Genomic DNA, 10,312 nt, shown 5'->3' on the forward strand with positions numbered 1-10,312 from the left:
AGTAAATTTCTGCCAATACCATTACAACTACAAAATTACTGCACTATCAATATTATACCACTTTCGCAACCACAAATAGACCTATTTACTGTACTATCAACACAATCATGCTACTACTGCCACCACTAATACAATACTACCACAACCAGTACTCTGATGATGCTGCTGCTGCTATTTACCATAGTCACTCTCAATTCCGATGTCGATCATAGTGATGACATGGGCGTGATGAACTGGAAGTGAATCGCCACTGATGAAAGCAAAACAGCCTAAGGCACAGATAAGCCATAAAGAAAATAAGAGAACATGAGAAAGTTCCAGTGAAGCTATTGTGAATTAGCTCCATGTGATTACTGATATCTGGAGCCCGGAATTGTATGTACTAAATGTTAATATTTTTACTCAGTATAGTTTATAAACTTACAAACAATGCCTCCACTCCTTTTAGATGGCAATTCTGCCATTCTGTGTTAGTCTTTCTCTATTGTTACTTTTCGGAGTCTTGTAAACCAGACTTGAAAACTCTCCTATCCGGCACATCCATTCAGTTATACTCAGGGCCGCCGAGAAGGGGGGGCAAAGGGGGCAAGTGCATATGGGCCATGAGCAGTAAGGGCCCGTCAGATTAAGTGAGTCTAATTACTTTTTATTATCACGAATAATTATTCACAGATACATACCAGTACTATAAAATTTTGTAAGAACATTTGTTATATGAATCTGACATATTAACCAACAATAGTAGAATTAATACAAATTATCACTTCATTATGCAAATGTTTAACTTTTATATAATAGAATATCAGTTTCCCATGTTAACAATCATTGACACGACACTTGAGGCCTCCAGGATTTGCCTGAAATATATTCCTGTTGCTTGTACCGAACACGTTCAATTGGCTTGTCCTCTTAATTACCAACCCCTGCCGGCCCACCGCAATATGCTAGTGGACTCTCCAAAATCAAAGCCGCAGGATCACGTTTCCTTTTCAGTAGGGCCTACATAGTACGTTTCGTGACGAAATTTTCGTCTTTTCGTTGTCGTTTTTCTAGTAAATTCTGTTTATTAGTGTTACCAGCGGACAATGGACAAGTACTGTAGAAGCATAAATCAGGAGCTGAGAAGCGCAAGGAGAGAGAGAAAAATTGGCAGATATTAAGAAAGGGAGTAGAACTTTGTTTGATGCTGGTGTGAAATTGAGCGACCTTGAAAACTAAAGAGTAGCAAACAAATTGTGTCATTGAATGTGCTGTTCGAAAACAAGAGCCTTTCCAAAAACAGTATTGCAGTATTTTCAAAACTTAAGTATGGAGAATGTGTTCCAGAGACTGGCTAGTGTGGAGTGAAAAAATCAGGGAAAATAGTACAGTGACTGATATGTTTCACTCCACGCTATACAATCTCTGGGAACACATTCTTCATTCTTGAGTTTTGAAAATAATACTGGAAAGGCTCTTGTTCCGTCACTTACATTCAATGACACTTACAATTTGTCTGCCACTTTTTAGTTTTCCAAAGTTGCATGTTACTTGCCATGACTCAGAGTTAGGAACTGGTGTGTGTAAATTTGGTTCGCTTGCACATAATAACACGTCATTTTTACTATTGTTTGCTTGTTCTGATTCAATACTACTGTTAACAGAATTTTTATCTAGACAGCCACAACCACACAACCATCAGTATTCACTTCTAGTATGAACTGTCTTCATTTTTGACAACCTGAACAGATGGGCTTGAGATTGGTTTATTTTCTGCATCTTCACTAGCAACGCTCAATTTCACACCAACTTCAAACAAAATGAAGGAAATAAAAATGTATTCAGAGTAGCAATGTGTCAAGAAAGACTGAGTAACCTTGGCCTCCTTAGTCTCGAGAGCGATCTTGCTAGGTCTTTAAATTTTGACGATATAATAGATGATTTTGTATCAATGAAGTCAAGGAGAGTTGTTTGTTGATGTTGGTCTGCAAATCAGAAATTACAACTGTTTAAGAATAATGTTTTATGAAAACGAAACGAAGCAAATGACAACGAAGAGACGAAAGTTTCGTCACGAAACATACTATGTAGGCTCTACTGAAAAAGAAGCGTGATGAATATAATAATTGTGCTAATATGAAGTTTTGCTAAAAGTTTTCATTGTAACAAAAGTGTATATTTTTAGATTCTTATCTGTGTATGGGGTTATCTTTTATTTATTTTGCAAATTATTATTATCGTGAGAATAATTGGTAACTTGTCATTTTTTAACTTTTTTTTTTCAACTGGGCCCCGAGCACAATATTGCACAGGGGCCCATAAATCCTGTCAGCGGCCCTGGTTATACTAGATGTCATTCTTTACTTCTAGTAGATATAAGTCCGAGCTCTAAACGTGACAGTGACAGTATCTCAAACCTCCCTGTCTCTCATCCCTTCCCTTCCGCCCCTACATCATTCACACGATGTGGCAAACTGTCTACATCAGAATGAGTCGCATTTGGCATGTAGTCTGGAGGTGGCTACTGATGTAACCCAGCATATTACAAAATTCTCCAAACCACATGGTGAATACCAGTAACTATACGCAATAATCAGATACTATGGGTTATATTGCCAAGCCACACGACAATATTTCGATATATGGCTACAACATTGATGGCCACACATAATTGCAGAGCAAATTTCCATAAAATATATCTAGTCTCTATAGAGGATTTCACGTTAAGAAAAAGCATTGAATATATATGTTCCCATCAACTATTTATAAATATTTTCTTGAGAATTAGTAATTAATTAGTTCCTTTTAATTAATGGAACACAATTTCATTGAGAACTAGAGTGATATCGTGTGCTAAAATATTGTTACACTTCTTAAATTGCCATACATTTAATTTACGAATAACAGGGTAACAGCTGAATTAGTAGAATAGCCTTCCGCTCTCCTGCCAAACATATCCACTGTGGACTTCAACAGACAGGCCAAGATTTCACACTGTTAAAATAAGTATAACATTGTCTGCGATGTTTAGAAATATATGTATACTGCATTTAATATGCTATAATTAGACCTCGAATTTTAGGCTAAATGCCAATTTTTTTCTGCAGGAATAAACTAACACTGCTGAAATAACTTCAAGTTCAAGTTTTACACAAAATGTTAACATTTGGTATGGGCTTTATGGTGCGTAAAATACCTATTTTTTTCCCCATTATGAGTTTTTTTAAAGTTTTAGAATAGAAAAATACCTATTTGTTTTGTTAATATAATAGCCTTTATTAAAAATAAATGTGTACAACTATCAGCCATTTGGTATTTGTTTTGTAGGATTGATTTGGTACTCTCAGAATGAGGGTGTTGAGATATATTGAAATGGGAGAACCCCGAGAGAAACTCCACGCGCTCGCTTTGTCCACACAAATTTCTTCCTGGCTCATTGCCAGATGGAATCGAACCCGGGTCACCATGTTGGAAGGCAGGGAGGCTAAAAGCTGGTCTACAGTATACCGGGAACAGAAACGACAATGAGAAAGAGAATGGAAATATTGTTAAAATAAATGCATTTAATATTATTTCCATTCTCGTTGTCGTTTCCGTTCCCTGTTTAATGTGAACCAGCCTTAACCAGTCTGACACGGACGAGACATTGTTAGTGCAGCAATGAAAGAGGAAGTCCTGGCTCAAAGACATTGTAATAGTTTGGTTGCAGAAATTAAAAAATTACTGGAAAGTAACAGGTTTTTCTGAGCACTTGAGTGGGCAGTAGGAATACAAAAGAAGTGTCGCGTGGAAAGATAGAACCATTTTATAAGTGCAAAATTAACAAAAGTTAAAATATCACAACAGTAAATTTAATCTTATATTATGATCATTGATCATTATGTCCTGCAAAGCCCAATTATGAATAATGTGTTAATAAGAAATTAATTAATTTGTGATATTGAGACGTATGATGTATCAGCAGCCATACAGGGCAATGAGGCCAATGAATTAATTAATATTAAATTGATTATTCATAATTTAAGACATAATAAAATGAAGTTCCTAACCACCATCATTTTCACTGTCTTTATCACTGTATAGCGTGATGCTTAATATACACTAATTATTTGCATCGTTATAGTTATTGTAGTTGAAGTGGGCAAAAACATTTAGGTGCCTAAAATCGTATTTCCAGCTGCCTAAGATTCCATTTTTTGGTTCCTAAACTGTATTTTAATATCCATTTTTTTATAACCTAGTTCAGGTATCCAAAAGTTGGTTAATGGCCGAAATGTCCGAAGTTTAATTGTAATGTATGTAAAATATAATGTATGTTGTTTTTTTTTTTTTTTTTTTTTCAGAAATCATTATGGCATTAATAGGTTTTTTCATTCATTTGGACTCGACATGCCTATTATGTGCGAAAAACTGTACGTGTTGGGAAGAGAGTGAGACAGATATACTATACCTCACTCTTCTAAAGGAGGCTCCTTGCACCAACATTGTACTAAGCAAGGCCCATAAGATCAATGCTTTTTTCTTAACATGGAATCCTCTATAGTCTAAACATACCTTACCTATTGCTTACATGAAGGTACGTGATTCCCCATGTCGTAGATTTGTCGTAATACTTGTAGTCCATGTCGTGATTCTTATTGTTGCGCTTGTCATGGTTCATGATGTGATTCTTGTCATGGTCCTTGTCTTCATCTTTATCCTTGTCATAGTCCTTAATAATTTGTAGTTGCAAGTTGCTGTTGTCTTTGCCATGGTCCTTATTGTGGTTCTTGTTCTCTTTCTCATAGTCCATATGAGCATTTCAGAGCAGAAGTGGTGTAAGTCAAAATTGGGTAATGAGGTTTAAAGTAAAAATTCTGTAAAATACAGCGCAAAGTAGCAATTAATATGACCTTCGTACTATCCATTGACTACTAATAGTTTAAATAAATTGAATATTAATTGCTACTTTGCGCTGTATTTTATAGAATGTTTACTTTAACCCTAATTACCCATTTTTGACTTACACCACTTCTGCTCTCAACGGCTCATATCATGGTCCTGGTTCTTGTCATGATCATTATCCTAGCCCTTATCTTTGTCTTTTCATGGTTCCTATCTTTCTCGTGGTCTTTGTCATTGCTCTATATTTATCATTTCATAATATCGTTTTTCCACTTATGAAAAGTGACTTTTTGCCACACGTTTCCTTCCATTCTTTCATAAAAGATAATGGGACGTAATCAGGTAACTGTACCGAAATGACCATATAACTAATAACATTTTCACTGGTGTGTACTTTGGAATAGGATGAAAATACGCATGCACTGCCGGATGTCTTCCTGCATGATTATGTTGATATTATGTGAACCGCGCTATAGAACTTTGACTTTTGCATTACCAAGAGTTGTCTCATTCCTTTTTGGGGAACTGTATGTACATATTATACTCTACAACACTAGACACCGACAAAAGAATTAGAATATGCCCCACTACTAGTAATATTAACCAAGTGTGAAGGCATCACAAATTTTCATATGTAGGAGTTGCAACCAGTTTCTGTGCAAAAAATTATTTCTGTTGGAGTAACGTTAACATCCTGGTGTATGTGCAAAAGAACCAAGCCATTTAATCTCTCTTCAGTCATAGTTGAACGAAGGTAAGTCTTTACTCTTCTAAGATAGGAAAAAGACCATTCTGCTGAACATGTAGTTACTGGTAAAATTGCAATTATTTGTAGAAGGCACTGTATATTAGGCTAACAACCATTCCCAGTACATGAAAGCTCATCGACAGCTGTTTCAATCTTCTCAAAAGAATATTGGACAAAATTTTGTACATCAATAAAAGTGACATTCCTCGAAAGTTACTACAGTTAGTCTTTTCCTCCTTCTTAAACATAGATACAATGATGGACTCATTACATTGTTCTGGTACAATTTCTTTTTCCCAAATAGTAAGTACAAGCTTATAAATTTCACTAGATTGTATTAATTCTGCTGGAATTTGATAGATACCTGGAGACTTTTACTTTTTCAGCTTTTCTATCCCAATTTCGACTTCAGAAAGTGTAGCTTCGGGTATTGTATTTGCACTTTGTATTTGAATATCGTCCTAATCATTTCTATTTGGCCTATTTACATTTAGTACCGTAGTTGTCCAAAATAATTTTTCCGTAGATGGAATGAGAGTCTCTCTGAACGACAATATGTTCAATAACATTGTTTATTACCAGTATAGTGCCTTCATTAAACATATTATTCATGGATAAATCATATCCTACTGGGTTGCCTGGAGCATGTGGTCCTACTATGCAGAAATTTTTGTGAGTTGACTGTTTAGAAAAGAAGTTTTGTCGTATAGATACTTTCACGTCACAGAAAGGAGACAGTGTGCATGACCAGAGGACGTGCATCTGGTTCACAAGAGAATGACTAGTGGAGGTAATAAAATTAATTTTATTTCGTTATAGGGACAAAACTTTCTTCAAAGTCTGTATGTTCCTGATGCATGACACAGCAGTAAACAAACATAATGCTCTTGCAGGCTAGAATAGGGGCTAAACCTTCAGACTTTTAACTATACGCAGTAACATAAACTGCTGCCAGGAAGTAAAAAGGAGGATAACTATGGTAAAGAAAGCTTTTAACAGAAAAGAGAGCAACAGGAGTTGATGGAAGCCCCATTGAGTTAGTAAAATGCTTGGGTGAAGAGAAGAAGGAAATTCTATCATTATGCAACGAAATATATGAGAAACACGAATGGCCTGAAGATTTTACAGAAATGGTGTTGCTGCCAATACCGAAGAAAAATAATATCAAGAAATGTAAGGAGTTCAGGACTATCAGCCTGATATCAGACTCGGCAAAGATTCTCCTGCGAATACTGAATCAACGTTAATATTCTAAGATGGAAGAACAGTTGGAAGAAGAATAATAATTTGGCTTCAGGAAAGGAAAAGATACAAGGGATGCAAATGGACTACTATGAACAATTGGCAAAAGATACCTAGGGAAAAATAAAGAAGTATATATATATATATACAGTAGTATTTATGGACTTAGAAAAGGTGTTTGACAGAGTGGATTGGAACAAATTGATGGACATCCTGAAGAAAATAGATGTGGATTGGAAAGACAGGAGGTTGTTCAGTAACCTTTATATGAAACGAGTCAAAGTCAGGTTAGGAGGAGAAATGTCTGAAGGAAGTGAAATAGGGAGAGGAGTACGACGAGGATGCCCTTTATCATCTACCCTGGAGGATTTGGTGAACAATTATTTTCAGAACATAGGAGGGGTGAAAGTAGGAGAAAGAAGAATAAAGTGCATAAGATTTGCTGATGATATGGCGTTGTTAGCAGAAGAGGAGACACTAACGGATATGCTACAGGAGCTAATTAACAGCTATGAGCAGTATGGGCTGAAAATAAATTCAAACAAGACCATGGTTGTGGTAAGAAAAATAAAAGTAAACTTGCGAATTCTAAAATGAGGCGGTACACCACGTGGACAGCTTCAAATACTTGGGATGTACTGTAAGCAGTAACATGAGCTGCTGCCAATAAGTCAAAAGGAGGATAGCAATGGCCAAGAAAGCTTTTAACAGAAAAAGGAGCATCTTCTGCGGACCTCTGGAAAAAGAACTAAGGAAGAGACTTGTGAAGTCCTTTGTGTGGAGTGTGGCATTGTATGGGGGCAGAAACATGGACTATACAATGAAGTGAAGAGAAGCGAATACAAGCATTTGAAATGTGGATATGGAGAAGAATAGAGCATGCGAAATGGACAGACAGAATAAGAAACGAAGCTGTGTTGGAAAGACTGTGAAGAAAGAATGATGCTGAAACTGATCAGAAAGAGAAAAAGGAATTGGTTAGGTCACTGACTGAGAAGAAACTGCCTACTGAAGGATGCACTGGAAGAAATGGTGAATGGGAGAAGAGTTCGTGGCAGAAGAAGGTAAATGATAGACGACATTAAGACATATGGATCATATGCGGTGACAAAGAGAAAGACAGAAAATAGGAAAGATTGGAGAATGCTGGGTTTGCAGTGAAAGACCCGCCCTTGGATAGAACACGTAAAAGTACATAAAATATGGTTATACCCTCAACCACTGCTGTTTCTGTACAATCAGTTATTATAGAAACAAATGAACACATAATATGAAATCAGGAATATTTATTTTACTATCACATAGTTTTTGAAGATGTGGAAGGCTGGTGCAATTTATGTTGCGTTATTGTAAATTGTCTATTGCTTCAATACATTGTAAATTTGTAGTATTTAATTTCAAAACAAAAATATTATAGTTTTCAACCCAATATGGCCAATGTTTTTACACTGCGCATTCATTAATTTACGACCATTCCACCACTTTTTAGGATTCCTAAAATAATGTGAATCTTCTTTTATTTAATTTTAGGCTTCTTTATTTTCCTACATTAATAGATATGTATACAATGCAGGTATTAAATGTACGTAGTTGCATTTGTACAGCTCGATTCAGAGTTAATGGCCCCTGTCCTTGGTTGTTTGGCTAGTGAGCGAGCTGTATATTGCATCATAAGAAAGAAATTTAATCACAAATGTGCATAGGAGGGGAAAAGGAAAGAGGAAGAATGAAAATCTATTCTCGAAGCTGAGGGACACTCATGTCAAGAAAATATAATTCATCATGACTAGGGAGCAGAATTTTAGGCGCCTAATTAGGCTCTTATAAACTCATTTAGGCTCTATAGAATAAAAAATAGGTTTTTTTGTTAAAGAATGTCACTAATATAAGATTAAACATTTAACACAAAACTCTAGGATTAAAAGAAACTTCCACATTTTTCACATTTTACAAGGAACACATGCATACACAAAATGAAGACATTGTCTTTAAGTTAGTGTTTTTCATTCACCAATCACATTTCCATAGTTTGCTTCACAGTACATGATCAGCGCCTATTGTGCTGCTCACTGCTGTACTTACAAATGGTGAGAAAAAAAAGGGGTTGTTATGTCTTACAATGTAAGAGAATGTTTATTCGGGTACCAACCCAGCGAGTTTGTGTTGACAGACAGAGGAAGAAATAATAATAATAATAATAATAATAATAATAATAATAATAATAATAATAATAATAATTTGTCCCGCAAGTTTTACATGCTAGTAAATCTAATTACATGAGCCTAACGCAATTAAGCACAATTAAATGTCATTGTGTTTGGGCCGGAATCAAAAGTGCAACGAGCACAGAAGGCCAGCACTATACTGACTACGCTGCCCAGGCCGACTGAAAGTTGAAATTTTAGGATTGATAGATTGTAAGAATGTGCGGCCACTGGCGATCTCCGTGAACATCGAGGAAAAAGCGGGGTGTCAGGGCTGTAAGAAAAACCCCACGATGATGATCCGACATGTAGCACATGATGAAAAAAGTGGGGTGTCGGGGCTGCAAGCCCCGATGATGATGCGCATTTGACAAATGCTGATGAAAAATGCGGGGCGTCGGGGTTACGAAAAATGATGCAAAAATTGAAAAAATAGGCACTAACATCGAAATAGGCATTTTTAGGCACTATAATGCCCCTACATTTGTTTCTATGAAAAATGTAAATATTAAATCTCAAGCATGTATATATCAAGGAAAAAAATAGGTTTTTGCCTAAATTCCACTCTCTAACCACTTAGTAATAGGATGTCTGGAAGAATACTGCTTTAATACGGAGTGTACCGCGACATAAGGAAGTGTTAGGTGTTATGACTGCGCAGCCTGACCTGTGTGACCCAGCCCTCCAGTAGTGACGAGTAACTCGCTCTTAGGCTGTCTACTTACTTTTTTTCAGGGGCCAAAATCCTTGAATCGAGCTGTAATTGTATTTTGTATGTGAATAAATATGCCATTAAGGAATTAGGTTAAGCAAACATTAGCTAAATATAAACCCTTACTCGAAGTGGTCCAGCGAGTAAGCTTCCACGGTCACCCCTACTCAGTCTTTGCCCTTCACAGAACACTCTGGCTATTATTCATTTGATAGATATGTAGTTACAATTATTTACCACAGAAGCACTAGTGATGCTCAGTTAACACGTCATAGCACTATTAACACAGTCTCCTTACTGTATTAATACTTATACTGTGCTATATTTCCAGGGTATCATAAACTTTCTCTGGGTGGACTTCAAAACATTTCAGAAAATATCATAAATCTTTTCTTCTTATTGTTACATGTGCTGTTCACTTCCAGCAGTTCTGCTCAGTTAGTAGCTCAAGCTATAGGAAACAACACATTTATCCAGATTTTTACAGTGAAGAATTTGTTAAATTGCTCCCTCTTCATAATCATTACCTGGCGCTTTCGAAAA

The sequence above is a fragment of the Periplaneta americana genome, chromosome 5 (genome assembly GCF_040183065.1).
Source record: "Periplaneta americana isolate PAMFEO1 chromosome 5, P.americana_PAMFEO1_priV1, whole genome shotgun sequence".
Lineage (NCBI taxonomy): Eukaryota > Metazoa > Arthropoda > Insecta > Blattodea > Blattidae > Periplaneta > Periplaneta americana.